Source organism: Pleurodeles waltl, chromosome 12 (genome assembly GCF_031143425.1).
Source record: "Pleurodeles waltl isolate 20211129_DDA chromosome 12, aPleWal1.hap1.20221129, whole genome shotgun sequence".
NCBI classification, from domain to species: Eukaryota; Metazoa; Chordata; class Amphibia; order Caudata; family Salamandridae; genus Pleurodeles; species Pleurodeles waltl.
Window position 1 is genome coordinate 407708381 of NC_090451.1, and position 16652 is coordinate 407725032.

The window sequence follows — 16652 nt, forward strand, 5'->3', positions numbered from 1 at the left end:
TGTGTGTGCAGTTTCACTGCCACCTCGACTTGGCATTTTAAAGTACTTGCCAAGCCTTAAACTCCCCTTTTTCTCCATATGTCACCCCTAAGGTAGGCCCTAGGTAGCCCATAGGGCAGGGTGCTATGTGGGTAAAAGGCAGGACAAGAACATGTGTGTTCTATATGTCCTGGTAGTGTAAAACCCCTACATTAGTTTTACACTGCTGTGAGGCCTGCTCCTTTCATAGGATAGCATTAGGACTACCCTCATATACTGATCTGAAAGGAGTAGCCTGGTCATATTTAGTATGGCCAGAATGGTGATACAAAATCCTGCTTAATGGTGAAATTGTATTTTATATTACTATTTTAGAAATGCTACTTTTAGAAAGTGAGCATATCTCTACACGTAAATCCTTCTGTGCCTTCCAATCCACGTCTGGCTAGGTTTAGTTCACAGCTCCCTTGTGCATTCACTCAGACAAACCCCAAACACAGGATGCTCAGTCACACTTGCATTCATCTGCATATTGAATGGGTCTTCCTGGGCTGGGAGGGTGGAGGGCCTGACACTTACATGTCAAAGGACAGTAGCCTGCCCTCACACAAAGGGCTGCCACACCCACCACTGGGACCCTGGCAGACAGGATGGAACTGAAAGGGGACCTTGTGCACTTCTAAGCCACTCCTTGATGTCTCGCCCACTTCAAAGGCACATTTGGGTATTTAAGTAGGGTCTCTGACCCTACCAACTTAGACACTTCTGAGGTAGACACTTCTACTTCACAGACACTTCTTGGAGAAGGGAACCTGAACCAGAACCTGCAACCTGCCAAGAAGAACTACCTGGCTGCCCAAAGGACTCACCTGACTGCTTTTCTGAGAAGGACTGCTGACTTGCTGTTGCCCTGCTGCCTTGCTGTTGCCCTGCTGCCTTGCTGCTCTCTTGCTGTGCTGAGATGTGCTCTCCAAGGGCTTGGATAAAGCTTGCCTCCTGTTCCCTAAAGTCTCAGGACCAAAAAGACTTCATTCCTGCAAGAGTGTGTGGTGCAAATCGACGCACAGCCTGCAAGAAACGACGCACAGTATGCATTGCGGTGAGAAAATCTCCACACGCTGAACCAGGAATGATGCAGCCTGACTTTGCAAGGAGAAGATCGATGCAGTGCCAGCATAGTGACTGGAAATTCGACGCACGGGCCAGTGGATCAACGCAAAGCCGAGCCAGAATGGTGAAGACCAACTTCCTGAGAGGAATCGATGCAGCGCCTGCTGTGCGGTAGAAATTTCCACACAACGCCCACCGGATCGACATAGCCACTGTAACTTCGTCCTGCAAGTCCCGGAATTCAATGCATCATCTCCGGGGCATCGAAAACCTCGCAACCTGAAGAGGATCCCAGTCTACGCACTGGAAATCGACGCAAAGCCTCCCCTGTGTGAAAAAACAACATACTGTCTGTGTGCGCTGGAAAAATCGACGCACGCCTCCCAATTTTCCACGCATCTCCTCCTCTGCGGTCCCTTGCGGAGAATTTGTACACAAACTAGGTACTTTGTGCTTGCAAGAGACACTTGTTGCTTTTTAAGAGACTAAAGACATTTTATATAATTTTTACAGTGGTATTTCAACATATACTTTTTGCATCTTAATCGTTTTGACCTGCATCTTACCAGATAAATGGTACATATTTTTCTAAACACTGTGTGGTGTATTTCTGTGGCGTTCTACTGTGTTATTGCATGATTTGTTGCACAAATACTTTACACATTGCTTTCTTAGTTAAGCCTGACTGCTCAGTGCCAAGCTACAAGAGGGTGGGCACAGGATAATTTGGATTGTTTGTGACTTACCTTGACTAGAGTGAGGGTCCTTTCTTGGACAGAGGGTAACCTGACTGCCAACCAAAGACCGAATTTCTAACACTTTTCATTTGGCAATTTATGTTCCCCTGCACTGAAAGACACTTTGCCCAAACATATCCCATGACATGTCCCTCAACCCTGGACTTGTGTTGTGTCACAATTGGATGGATTCCACAAATGGGGTCACAGACCAGGAAATTGTAAATATTGCACTATTACACTTGTTATTAAACACCACCTACACAACCAGCCTGTTTTTGTGTGTTGTGACACATCTGCTATGCCTAGGATTTGTGATGTGTGTAACATGTCTCAAGTCACAGAGTGTTAGTACAAGAGTGCATGAATATGCAGGCACATATCTATGCATAGGGTACTTACATGATGAACATCGATGCTGGTCTCATCCCGTACAAGCAATTCACTGTATGTTGCACATGTTGAACACATGTATGCTACACCCACTACATACGGCAGGAATGGTTATGAAACAGTTCTCAGACAATATCATCAGCTGGGAGTACCAGTAGAACACATTGGTGTGAAACAGAGGGACTCAACCTCATCTGTAATTGCCACTGGTCAGTTTAGCTGGATAGGCATGAACTGTAGGCTGTTGTCAAATGTCCCACAGGTGCCCAACATTCCGAAACAAAAACCCATACAATGACACCTGAATTACCACACTTACCAGCCCTATACAGGGTCAACATAGTCACCTTGAGTGGTGGATCCACTGGATGGCAGATGCACAGACAAGTAGATGTGTTATAGCTGCTAATGTGATAGCTCAGTCATACGAAGGTGATGTCAAGAGAGGGATCTGGATGCAGTGCGGAATCCATAGGAAAACACACAATTTTCACTGTACACCCATGGGAAGACCCTGAGACCCAAGCATATGACACATGAAGTAAGGGAGTACCCAAAATTTGTTATTTTGATTTTAACAAAACTAATAATAATTGTGAACTCCTATCCTAACCTAACCTGACCTAACCTACCCTAACTACACATAACCCACAACACAGCCTAACTACTCTATGCTACACTTACCTAACACATTTAACAACACACTCTAAACATTCCCCCCCTTATATCACAAGACACATGCAGGACAACATAAACTAAACTACACATTTACTAACTATTACTAAACAAGTATATATTGTTTGGTATTTTATATATACATTTTTTTAAATATATATATGTATATATATATTTTTTATAAACACATAAGAGCCTCAACATCACACGTCAACCACCCACCCACCCACATAGAAAAATTTAAAAAGTAGAAAATCCACCCCCCAAACCTACTTATCCTGACTAACCCACTAACCTATTCTAAACTACAACTAACCCCTAATCCCCACTAAAAACCTAGAAAAAATGAGGAGGGAGGTGACTGAACTTGGGAAGAGTGACTTCATGCCATTCAGAGGTTGGCCCTCTTGAGTTTCCTCTTCATATACTCAAGTGTCTTAGTGTTCTTGGCCTTCTCAATTAAGTCCCAACTTTTTGAGGACCTGTGCCACATCCCTCTGATGGCACTAATGTCCATGGCAACAGGTGTGGTTGGCTGTGGGACGGAAGTTGAGGGTGCAGCAGCTGGAGCATTTATAATGTTGGCAGCTGTTCCCCCTGCACAGTTGCGGTGCTTGATCCACCCTGTGTGGGCAGTGTGGGTCCCCTTTGGCTGAATGCCTCCACACACCAAGCGATAGCAGCGTGCCACCCTCTTGAACCCAGATTCCACTGCCAATTTGTGCCAATAGCGCACTACCCTGTTCTGAAAGGCATGGAGTTTGTTGTTATTCATTTTGGCAGCTGTTAAAATGAGACAGGCAACCATCAGTGTCAGAATTGTGTGGAGTATGTACAGATAATTATCTTACTATCTTCATTGATTTGCACATGCACTCCTACTCACATTCCAGATAGTACAATGACCCTGATGGATGAAACCACAACACTGCCTTAGCACCATTTCCTTGACACCATAGCCGCCCACAACAAGATTAGGAAACAAACAAAACTAGATGTGCATTAATTTTGTACCATGTGTGACAATGCAAAGGCATTGTCAACTTCACATTGATTAGGGCCACTAGTCCTCATCATCTGTGTCAAATTTTCAAACATACAACACCAGTAACTTGTATCTGTTATTGGGAGTATGGGATGCAGTTGCTAACCATAAGGGGTCAGTGTTGATAAGTACACATGCAAGGCTGATCAAAATGACTGTCACCTACACTGTGAGCATCACATCTACCTATATTTGTTGGTTCCACCCCCTGTGCCTCAAGGGGGGTGGCCATGCAGATCATCATCACCACTGTCCAGGTCATCCACCAATGCATGCCCACTCATTCATGGAGTCAGGGAGTGGACCATATGTTAAGTGATGACAACTAGGAAGCTGGTATCCATAGGTCTATCACATCTACATTCATGTGTCCAGGAGTAGACACCCATCAATAACTGATCAGCCACTACTATTCCTCACACACCCCTATCCATGCCAGCACATGATTGAACTTGACCTGCATGCACGCCTATTACATTCCATATAAGTGTCACGTAAGTGGAGTACAGTATAAGTCGCACCATGCTGGGGGGACAATTGTCCACTCAGTCCTACATGTACATTACAATACAGGGATGCACCAATATTTTTACTAAATGGTGCATCACTATTTTGTGAGAATGACGGTGTGTCCCAGTGCCTTTATTTTCACAATGGTGCACATCTAAGTCACATATGGACCTACATGTGGTTTTTCATTACCTTTTTTACACAATGCTGCCCATTGAGCACCACAAGCCTCACAAGATATGACTTTCTACATGTGCATGGGGAACCACTTAAATATGACACAGTGTCACCATCCAGCCTACTTTGATTTCTGACCATTTGACAGCTCATCACTTCTAGAATTGGGTGCAACACACATGACTCACTCACACAAAACACTTAGGCCCTCATTACAACCCTGGCGGATGACGGTAATTTGGGGAAAGGTACTGCCAACAGGCTGGCAGTACCATTTCCCAAATTAGGACATTGGTGGTTTGGCTCAAGCCAAACCACCAATGTACCACTCTGTCTGCCCGGTTGGTAACGGCCGCTGTGCTGGAGACTTCGGCCCGTCACCTACCGCCATGGTTTTTGTGGCAAGTGTACCACCACGAAAACCATGGTGTTAGGCACTATCAGTGCCAGGGAATTCCTTCCCTGACACTGATAGGGTCTCCCCGTCCCTCTTCCCTTGCCCAGACTCCTCCCCACCCTCTCCTCCCTCTCCTGCACCCCGCACATTTACACACCCACACACATACACAATCATACACACACGCATGTCCACATCCACCCACGAATGCACACATACATACCCACAAACCGCAAACACACACCAACATACATTGTCTCACACACGCATTCACAACACACAACATACACCTACACTCACATTCAGTCATTCACGCACGCATTTAACGTGACTCACACCCTCATGCACGCATACAAATACAGACACACATACCCTCGCACACACACAACACCCCCACATACGCACACTCCCCTCCTGTCGGAGAACCTGACTTACCTGCTTGCAGGGGGTCCTCTGGCAGGAGACGGGATGCGGTGCTGCTGCTAGCAGCAGCGTCCACCAGCAAAACACTGCCAGGCCATATCATGGTCCATGACTGATGTGTAACAGTTGGCTGATGGTGTCAAATGCCCCATTGCCATTGCCCTCTAAGGCGAGTATGCCCGCTTTGTAAACATATTGGCAGGGATGATTTATGTGAAATTCTGACAATGTTGTGCCGTACATGGATTGGCCTACTTTGTATTCACAATCCAGTTACATATGGCATGCTGGCGGTGTCTTGGCTTATCATACATGACACAAGGCTGGGGCACAGATGTTGCCATGACCCCTGAAATGTGTGACTTAGTGATGGTTGTGCATGACTCACCTAACATCTGACTTGCATTGGTAACATTTTAGGATATGTGAACCCCATGTCTATACTGGCACAGTGACACTTCATTCTGGTTACATTCAACATGTCCACAAGCATTGCATGCAGCACGCCAACACATCTGCTACTGCCATTCAAGTGCGCTGAACAGTAAATAGTTTGCCAATTGGAGACTCACCAACAGGGCCACAGATCACCACACCAAGATGATCCAGAAGATCCTGTTCCCTGGCCACCAGATCAGCACAGCCATGTTTGAGCTAGTGGTCGTTGCAGCTGCTGTGGTACACCCTCTTTAGGTGGTGGAGCACTTTGCCCTACCACAGCCGCCTCACCTCCTTCCGGTAGCCCTGTATCTCACAGCCACCCATCTCCAATATTAATGGGAAGTAGTGGGCTACCAGCCACACAAAGCCTCCCAGCTCCTCGTTCCCCATTCTGGTCTGCCTCCCCCTACCAGACATTGCCCTGGGGTACAGGTTGAAAATGAGAAATAAAGTAGTGATAAACAGAAGTAAGTAAAGGAAACATAACACCCAAAAAATAACAATCCCAACTATCCCACCTATCCAACTAACCCATACAGACACCCCACAGCAAAGGTACAAGGAAAATACAAAAAACACACAAATTCACAGACTGGGACAACTAACAATCAAATACAACTGAAAACACAACAGGAGGGACACCACAAGATACAAAACAGAGCAATAAGACACCACCAACTCCAAAACACAACCACACAGTCAAAAGAAAGTGAAGGTACACCCACTGTACCATGCCTGTAAACAGGATATCCTATTACATCACTTCCTGTCCCCTTGTATCTGATATTTGCGTGAGTATTTATGACGCATGACTTACTTGCATCTTGTTATATTGACGCATTACCTTTATGTGTTGATTTAACAGTAAATCAGCATTGCGATGAGTGCGAATGTGAAAATCACGCCAAGGGCACATGGGTCATATACTTTGTGTTTGCGGATGTTTTTGACGCATTTGCGTCATTTTCTTTTAACTCTTTTCCTGATTGTGAGATTTTGTCCATTGTTAATGGATGCAACCTGTATCAACATACACGTTGAATGGGCTGGGCTGCAGTATGGCATTTTGTGTATGGCCACATGTGGTAGTCCATGGACCAATGTGATTTGGGTGTGATTGGTCTGTTACACCAATGTGTGTGTTACAGAATCATCAACATGCAAATGTATACACGTCATGCACAAGAATGTATGTGTGACAACAGTGTATCCACATATGTATGGCAGTCAGTACTATGCAAGAGTCATGGTATGTGATTGTGAATTGTGTTCACTTATGTGCTGTGTGTAGTTGTCTTACAGAACATCACATTTCAGACGACAATCACAGCTCAGGCATTGTTGATGATGACTGATGAATGCAATCTGGCAAATATTACCCGACAACTGTCTCCATATGTTGATGTCGAGGATATGGATGACTTGTGTGTGGACTACACATATGTCTGACATGTGTACATAGTTGGTACATAGTGTGATTGACACACTCTGCCTACATTCCAACCATATCATGTATTGAACACAATAGACAGTTGAAAATCATTACATTTTACATCGTAATAATCATTTTTTGAGGTGGACGTGCAGCCCTACCTGCATATGCTCTCATCCATTCTGATGTGCATTCCACAGACGTGTCCGTCCAAAGTGTGAGGTAATGTGTACCCTGTGACAGGATTGGGCCCCATGGCAGTGGCAGGAATGATTTCTATGGATATACTGCACAGGCTCCATTTCTCCCATTGCTTGTCATACCTGAGCTAATCATGTTGACCATTGTCACAAATGATGACCCCCCCCTTGTCACATATGCTCCATGAGGCAATTGCAACTCTGACACCAGGTTGTGTTAGTGGTCTATTTAAACATTACAGTCTCCCCATATTTTGACATCCACTGCCTCATGTGTGGGCCCCTTGTTTACCTCCTATTTGGACATATTGTAGTTGTGTGTGATGAGCTATTGTTGTATAAGTTGGCAACATGGATGTCATTAATATGCTGTGGTCGATAGACTGTGTCCTTCAGTTGTCACATTCAAGTGATGAGGCTAATTGTGATGTGCGTGATGGTAGCAGTTCACTCTTACGCTTCACATATGATGTTGCTACAGTACTCTTCAGATTAGTGTTTGTGACATAGTCCCTGAGGTTAGACTCACAGTCATGAGGTATATGTTTTAGAGACCGAAGACACCAAAGCTGGGTTGTATGAATAAGTGAGGTGTTTATTGACAAAATCTACAAGGTGAGTTAAGTGATTATTGAGTGAAGAAGTTTTCAACAATGTGCAGTCTGCGGCATATCCCAGCATCTGTGTTGTGCTGTTCCCCCTCATTTTCTTCTCCACCATTCTCTTATTCTTCCTCAGGCAGGCCATCAACCTGCTCATGTAAGGAGACATTCATTAGCACACATATGTTGTGCAGGATGGCACATGTCAAGATTATCTTGCGAGTGATGTGTGGACCATATAGGAGGCTGCCTCCTGTGATGTCCAGGCACCTGAATCTGGACTTAAGGATGACAAATGTCCTCTCCACAATATTCCGTATCCTGCGTAGTCACTCATTTATGCACGCTCTGCTGCTGTGCTTGGGTTGGGAAATGGGGTCATTATCCTTGGCTGTATGTCATAACCGTGATCCACTGCAAAAGATTAAAGGAGAAAGTTGTTGTTAGGGCTTGAAACAGGTATGTCATGTAGCATTGCAGTTAATATTTAGAGCTGGTTGTGGCTCATATGTATTTGTGGTATGGTGTGAGTTCCTATCCTTGTGTAATGTTTCCACAGCACTAGGTTGTTGGACATGACAATCTTGTGTTTGGCTCAAGGACCTGGAACATATGATTTGGATTCGCAAACTGATGGTCATTATGTATGCACTATGCGTTCTGTAGTGCACCTTTGTATTAGTGTGCTATCACTAAAGAGGACATGACACATCCTCACAACACAATGGGGTCAGATGTGGGGGCACCATGGTAGCACTAAGGAGCTTGGGCATCACATCCCTTTTGACATGTGTTATTGCAGATGATGTGTGACACTTAGGGCCTTTGAAATTGGTAAGTGAGAATGCACATGTCTCCAATACTGGCTGCACTGTCCTGCAACATTTTGACTATGCAAGAATGCCCCATGTGTGACATTTTACTTGGCAACCCTTTGTTGTCCCCTGTGCCAGTTGCTCATGTGCAGTCATGCACCAACACTACCTACCTTGCACCAGGGTACTTGGATAGCTGCCTTGTGGAGGTGGAAGTATCTGTGTAGGACAGTACACCACCCTGTACATATGCTTTTTTGATGGCCAATTGGCTCTTTCAGTGTGTGCAGCAGTATGCAGCCTGCATTGGTGCCACAGTCATCTGAGTTCATAGCACAGTCTACTTCCTTTTTGCAAACTGCATACAGCACCCTTGGGGTGGTGTTTGTTGTTGGCACTTCCTCATGTTTTAGGTGACAGTTACATGTGAGTCAGCATCATCATGCTATGTATCGTATGGTGACAGACCTGCAGCGAGAATCTTTGCACACCCCTTCCACACTACATACAGCATGGGAGGGTGGCCAATTTATAGTGTGGCTTCAAGTCATTATGAAATGGTCATCTGCCAATGTGTACATACAGTGCTGGCCATGACAATGGAACAGAGGGCTATTATATAGGTGTTTCAGAGTGGCATCTAATGTTTGTGGCAGCCATGAGGTGTCCAAGGGTGTGTATCCCCTTGTCACAGGATGATCAACATAACTACCAGTGTCTCTCCTATCTTCCAAAACATTAATGTGCATTTATACTGTCAACACATGCACAGTGCAGGCTATGGGATGGAGCTCAGCTACTTAGCAAATGTGTCTCTTGGCACAGTGCTTGTGAAGTCAATGATGTCCTGTTTTCTCCTACTGGGTCCCACTATGAAATCCATGATCTCCACTGTCTGACAGTGACTCTGCCCCCTGTTAGGCCATTTGCAGGGGGCATGTGAGGTTGCACTACAGTAGGTGTGGTACCACTTCTCCCACTTCTGGCACATGGTATGTGATGGCATTGCTGTTGTATTCCTATGTGTGTGAACCAATGCGTCAGGCAGATGTCTCTGCACACTACAGGTAAGTTAGGCGTGTGTTGATGAGATGAAGTTGATATAGGTGCCAGTTGTGTGGTGTTTAAATATTTGTTCTGGCAGTGATTTGCATGGCATGACTTGAGGCATCTGTGCCTATTTGAAAATTTCATGACTATGGCATTGTGTATGCCATTGACATGTCTGTGCTATTCTTTGTTTGGTGTAGTGTGTGTGAAGTGTACGTAGTAGGCAACCTGAGGGCACTTGTAGTGGTCTGTGTTATTCTGCTGTTAGCAAAGGGTACATATCTGCACCTGTCCTTCCCGTGGTGTGCCTGTCAAGTTGTGGGTGTGTTACATACATGTGGCTGTATGTATTAGTGTTGTGCACTGATTGTGCTGTACTGCAGCATGGTGCATATGTGTTATCACCTACACATGTGTTTTACCGTGGCAATATGTTACTGTAGTGGTGTGTTTTGTGTGTCTGACAGGGTTGGTGTGTTGTATGTACATTGCTAGATTTGTTGACTTACCCACAAGTAGGCCATCTCGAAATTTCCCATCCTGGAACTGTTCATTGATCCTGCTGTGCCGGAATATGTAGGCGTCATGGACACTCCCAGGGTACTTGACCAAAATGTTTATGAACAGTCCCCAGTGGTCCACTATGCTCTGCACATTGATAAAATGCGTGTGCTTGCGATTCCGGTACAAGTTCTCTGTTGCCGCAGGTGGTACAAGCCGGACATGGGTGCAGTAAATTGCACCAAGCACAAGCAGAAAGCCATGGATTTGATAGAACCCCTGTTTGTTCTCCTACTGCTTTTGCTGGGTTTTGGGGAAGCTGATGTGGTGGGGTGTCAGGGAAATGATTGCCTCTAACACCTTTGGCAGGAATGCAGAGAACAACGGCTGTGAGACAACCTCAACCATTGCACCCGTTGTTTGGAAGGAACCACTTGCCAGCATGTGCAGGACAGCAAGCAGCTTTGCCATAGGTGGTGTGTTGTGTGAGGTCTGCAGGGTGGCTGCAATGTGGTGCAGCAGGTGTAGTATGGCTTTCCGGTTCAGTCTGTAGGTCCTAATAATGTCTGGGTCCCTGAGGCCAAGGAGGGTTGTCCTGGTTCTGAAGACCCGCTCCTGCCTTCTGTGTTGCCTTTGTGGGCCGCGTTGTCGTGATGGTAAGTACAGGAGTTGTTGCTGTCCTCTTCGCCGTCTAGCAAGCTGGATCGTGATCACCTCCATCTTCTCTTGTGGGTTGTAATGTTGCTTCTGTGTGTTCTACTTAAGTAGTGGTATGTTTGCCTCATTTTAACGTCTGCCCTGGCACAGGCGTAAAATTTTGACGCAAATTGCTGTTAACGTAATTTTTAGGGTCCGCCTCCCAGCCGTATGTCATTTTTGCCTGGTGAAAAATTACTGCGCTAGAGTGTTTGAGTCATTTTTGGACGGGAATGCCTACCCTGCATCTCATTGACGCAAGGAAGTTTCATGCATCCAAAAAATGATGTTAACACCAATATTTTCACGTCAAAATTTAAATATGGCGTTGAGTTTGCACTGAATTAGCGTACAAAAAATGACGCTAATTCAGCGCAAACAGAGTACAAATATGCCCTGTAGTACATAAAGACATACGTCCTACGTTTTACATACACAGCACCCTGCCCATAGGGCTAGCAAGGGCCTACCTTAGTGGTGACTTATATGTAGTAAAAGAGAGTTCCAGGCCTGGCAAGCAAATTTAGATGCCAGGTTCCTGAAGAAGTAAACTGAGCAAGCAGGCCCTGCGGTGGCATGCCTCAGACAGGTCTGAAAGCCTTCTTCTGTGGGTGGTATAAGCTCTTCTGCAGGCCCACTAGTAGCATTTAATTTACAGGCCCTGGGTATAAGGGATACCACTGTACAAGGGACTTACATGTAAAGTAAATGCCCCAATCAGGTGTAAGCCAATCATATCAAGTTTAGAAAGGGGACCACTTGCACTTTGGTACTGATCAGCAGTGATAAAGTGCCCAGAGTCCTAGAGCTGACAAAAAAAGGTCACAAAAGTAGGAGGAGGAAGGCAAAAAGTTTGGGGATGACCCCGCAAAAAGGAACAGGTCCAACAGGCACCTCTGGCCTCCATGTGAGCATCTTGTCGATAAGCATACTTTCAGCTCTGGTGGCAATTAGAACTCGTTCAAGACTGAGATTCTCTCAGCAATCGTCATCTGAATGAATCTGACAAGCATCCGTCAATAACTCTGAGACATATTGCTTCTTCATCATTAAATTAATTGAACCCACAGTGTTTGGTGAGCACGTCCAGTCTCTCAACAAATTTGTCTATGGTTTCACCAAACTCTTTGTTATTCTTGACTGAATATGTACCTTTTGTAATCTACATTTGATATTGGATTGAACTCGAGATTCAAGGCTTCTTTAATTTGAGAATATGTAACTTCATCAGCACGTGGCATTTTCTATATGACTTCCTTTACACCCTCACCAGCAAGATTCTTAAGGTATTTGATAATCTTCCTGTTATCTGTTTCTTCTACTGCATCAATGAAATCATCAAATATCTCTATCCAAGCAGTCCATCTATTGACAATATTGTGCTTTTTGTCTATGTCAAATGGTGGTGGTGGTTTCAGGAAGGCAGTATTATATCTGTTTATGGGATTGGCTATCATTGAGAGTATAATTCTCTCTGACTCCGCTTGGTGGTCTTGGTGCACTTGTTTATGCACACCATCTCTGAGGTCTTGTGACATGCTGGCCTCTGGGTCATCGTGGACAGTCTGTGAACCTGTGACCTCTTTCTTGGTCTCCATTAGAGCCTTGTACTTTTCTAGAGACTTCTGGAGTAGTGCTGAGCCACTACCCAGCAGTTCTGGTGGTGAGCCACTTCCAGTATTGGAAAGCTCAGTAAGCACAACCCTGGCTTCTTCTTGGGTCTCTTCAACCGCTGCTGACCTCCTAGAGCTCTTCTTATCGAGGTTATGATAAGTGTAATGACAATATGATGTATTTTCAATTATTCTGTCAGCTAGCGCTTTTATGCATTCTTCTCAATTTTGACTATGGTAGTTTTCAGCGCAGTTTTTCAGTATCAGTTTGTGTCTTCCTTTACCATTATTATTCTGTGTAATGTATAGCATTAGATCGTGTAGTAGCGTGGTAGCTCTCTTTACTGTCTTGCAAACAGGTTCTGGGCAAACTATGTGTAGATTTGTTAGTGAAGCTTTCATTAACTCAAAGAGATTCACACCAGCTGAAGTTATGCTTTGACTCCACATACGCCAAATGTCGATTCTGCAAACCTACATTTAATTCACCATGCTCTAACACTTATGTCATAGTTCTACGGAGTTCTTCTGGAGCCAAAAGGGTTCTGTCATTAAGAAGTCACAAAACACTACAGTATGAGACACAAATGCCCCCCCTCCCCCCTTGTGGACCATTTGTGTCTGATGCTGTGTATACCCGGGTCCCTGGGTTATTTCCCCATGTTATAGACTACGTGACACTACAGACAACACTACCTCAGAACAGTCTCAGAAACAGATTTGGAGACCTAGGACTTGCTTACATAGGAGGAGAGAATGAAAACTAGGCTGGTACTTTAGTTTTTAGAAAATACAGTTGAAGGTCTACCACCAGTTGTGGGCGTCAGAAACTAGCAAGGAAAAGTGATATAATTTGGTTGATTGCCTTTGAGGGTAAATTGAATGTCCTGTAGATTTCAGGACCTACTCCACTATCTAGCATCTCTTTTGTTCATGCTGGGGTGCCTCTCCTGCCCATTTTCTCAATGCTTTCAACAGTGCTTGATTAATTTTAGATCGTGTGTCCTGCATGTGCACCTTCAGAGTGTGGCACCCTCTTTGTCAAACAGTCTCCAACTATTTGCCTGCACTTAGACTTGGATATTTGCCACTCATTAACTGTGACCATTTTGCAGAGTACAGGAACCTTCATTGTTAGTTGTGCACCACCATTTTACAGGATTAATACTGAAGTATTCTTTTGCACGGCTAGGTTAATGAAAACACTGAGAAGTTGATCAGCTCTTCTTGTTTTGTCCGTAAAGAGAAACATCATCTTCTGAAGGTGGATCACATGTGGATGCCTTTCATGAATGTTATGATTTATTGTAGAGGCATGTGCTGTTAAAAAATGTGGGATGGGAATGTTGTTTTGTGGACCCCTTATGGTCTCTGTCTCAAGCAATCCAATACTGAAGTACAGTTTATAAGCAACAGGTCAGTGGGCTGACCTCTTTGGGGGGGTGCAGGGCGTGTGTTTGTGTGTGTGTGTGTGTGCGTGTGTAACTCATGGAACCAGTGCTTAATTTGTGCTAGTGGTTGCACGTTGTGGGCACCAGCAATAAATTTTGTAGTCTGTGACATATTTTTCCTGTTCAGACTTTACACCAGAATACGAGAAAGAGAGAATCAGAAAAGTGACAACAGAGGGGGGAAAGAAAAATGGGAAAGCAGTAACAAATGGAAAAAGCAGATTTAGAAATAAATTGCAGAAGGGAGATTAAAAGGAAGGAAGTGTATGGTGATGTAATGAAGAGGCAAAATATGGAATTAAGACTGGGCATTCCTTTCATTTAGTGGCATTCAGCAAGCACCAGTGGCAGGCTCCTTAGAAAAACCCTTGACCAATGCACTTACGTTTTTACAAATGCAAATCTGTTTGCAGGAGAGGTCTGTTCCAAGCAGGAGGAAAAGTTACAGCTTCTATCTTAACAAGTACTAGAAAAGGTAGAAGATTTCTCCATTAAAAGACCGAGCCATTAGCGTTGCCAATAGTAGTTTGCATTAGCTAATGCCAAAATGGCTGCCAGTATAACGATGCAAAAGCATGCACGCGGAAGTACGGGTGGTCATCTTGAACATGGATTTTATATTAAAGAAAAGCAATTTCAAGATGGCTGCTGAAATGCATGCATGATTACATAGGTATCATGGTGCACTGTCAGTCATTCTGCCATTTTTAATTTATCTTTCAAACATGTCTAATAGCCATTTCAGAATGGTAACTTAAAGGTAAAACAGGCTGTTAACATTTTGCAGAAGTCAGAGAGCTATTGTGGTTGGGGAGAAAACAGGAAGGAAGAGGAGATGGACAGGGTTCTCAGGAGGAACAGGTGATAAGGGAGAGACAAAGGAAATACATGTACTGCCTGGGTGTGATGTGAGAGTCCTGGGTGAGACAAATACAAGAATATGAAGAATATCTACTGAATCGAGATCAGAACCCAAAGATTGAGAACAAAGCCACCCAGTCAAGTGCACTGGGCTGAGCTTAAGCCCACTCTAAGGGCCAGATGTAGGAAGATTCCAAATTGCGAGTTGCAATTTGCGAGTCCCAGCGACTCACAAATTGCAACTTGCAATTTGGAATGCAGAAAGGTGTCTCAGACACCTTCTGCGAGTCGCTATGGGGTCGCAAAGACCCACCTCATTAATATTAATGAGGTGGGTCACAATTTGCGACCCCATAGCGATTCAGGGCACTAACGGGGATGTTGGCCTGCTGGAGACAGCAGACCACCATGTCCGTGACTGCTTTTAAATAAAGCAGTCTTTTTTTTCAAAGTGTAGCCCGTTTTCCTTAAAGGAAAACGAGCTGCACTTTGAAAAAAAAACCGAAACCTTTAGTTTTGGTATTTTTCAGGGCAGGTAGTGGTCCCTTGGACCACTGCCTGCTCTGAATTATTTTTTTTTTTTCCAGACACAAAGGGGAAGGGGTCCCATGGGAACCCCTTCCCGTTTGCGCCTGGGTTATCATCCACTTCAAGTGGATGGTAACTGCGCTTCCATTTGCGACCGCAATCGCGGTCGCAAATGAAAATGCATAGCATTGCGAGTCGTAAATAGGAAGGGAACACCCCTTCCTATTTGCGAGTCGGAAATGCATTTTGCGAGTCGGTTCCGACTCGCAAAATGCATTTCTACATAGCAAAGTGGCTTTAGCGACTCGCAAACGGCGATTTTCGCCGTTTGCGACTCGCTAAACCCTTGCTACATCTGGCCCAATATGTATGTAATATGTATAAAGCAACAGATCTGTGACAGCCATCAAAATGCTATCTGTGGCAAGTCCTAAAAACAGTGCGACCCAGACATGTAACTTAGCACTGGAGGGGGATCTCATACAGCTGTAAGGAGAATGAAAAGTTACATTTCGCCCTAATCCATTTGCAAGCACAGTGACAGATGTTGTTTTCGGGGTTCATAATGTATGGGCAGGACTTAATTAGACTATTTGCTTTTGCTACCTAACCCATGTCGGTCTTGTGAAAGCGCTTTTGGAGAAACCCTGTCAACAGGTCACTAAAATCCCGGAACTATATTGTAGGTATTAACTCAGATGACAGTCTTGTAACATAGAATTCCATTAGCTGTATTTCAGAAACTAGATTTCATGTCTGTATTATCATTGTACCATGTAGTTTTAAATATCAACCGAGATCTTCGCACACATTGCCTGCTTGTATTTCTGGTGTGCAAATCTTCGTGTCCCTTGCAGGTCTGCACACATTTTGACCCAGAGTATTTTTCTTATGTAAGCAGTTTCATTCGGTACACATTGTGCCTCTGGTAGCTGCTGTAGAGATTGAATTTCGTATCCCCATATCCGCTAAACTGCATCTAGAAAGAAAACCAAATGTTCCGAGGTACTGCAGCC

General features: G+C 44.5%; 1 protein-coding gene across 2 annotated transcripts in view; it reads left to right on the forward strand.

The window, feature by feature from the left end:
• Positions 1-16652, forward strand: part of VAT1L (vesicle amine transport 1 like) — a 1079371-nt gene that overhangs the window by 257980 nt on the left and 804739 nt on the right. The gene's annotated exons all lie outside the window — the stretch shown is intronic.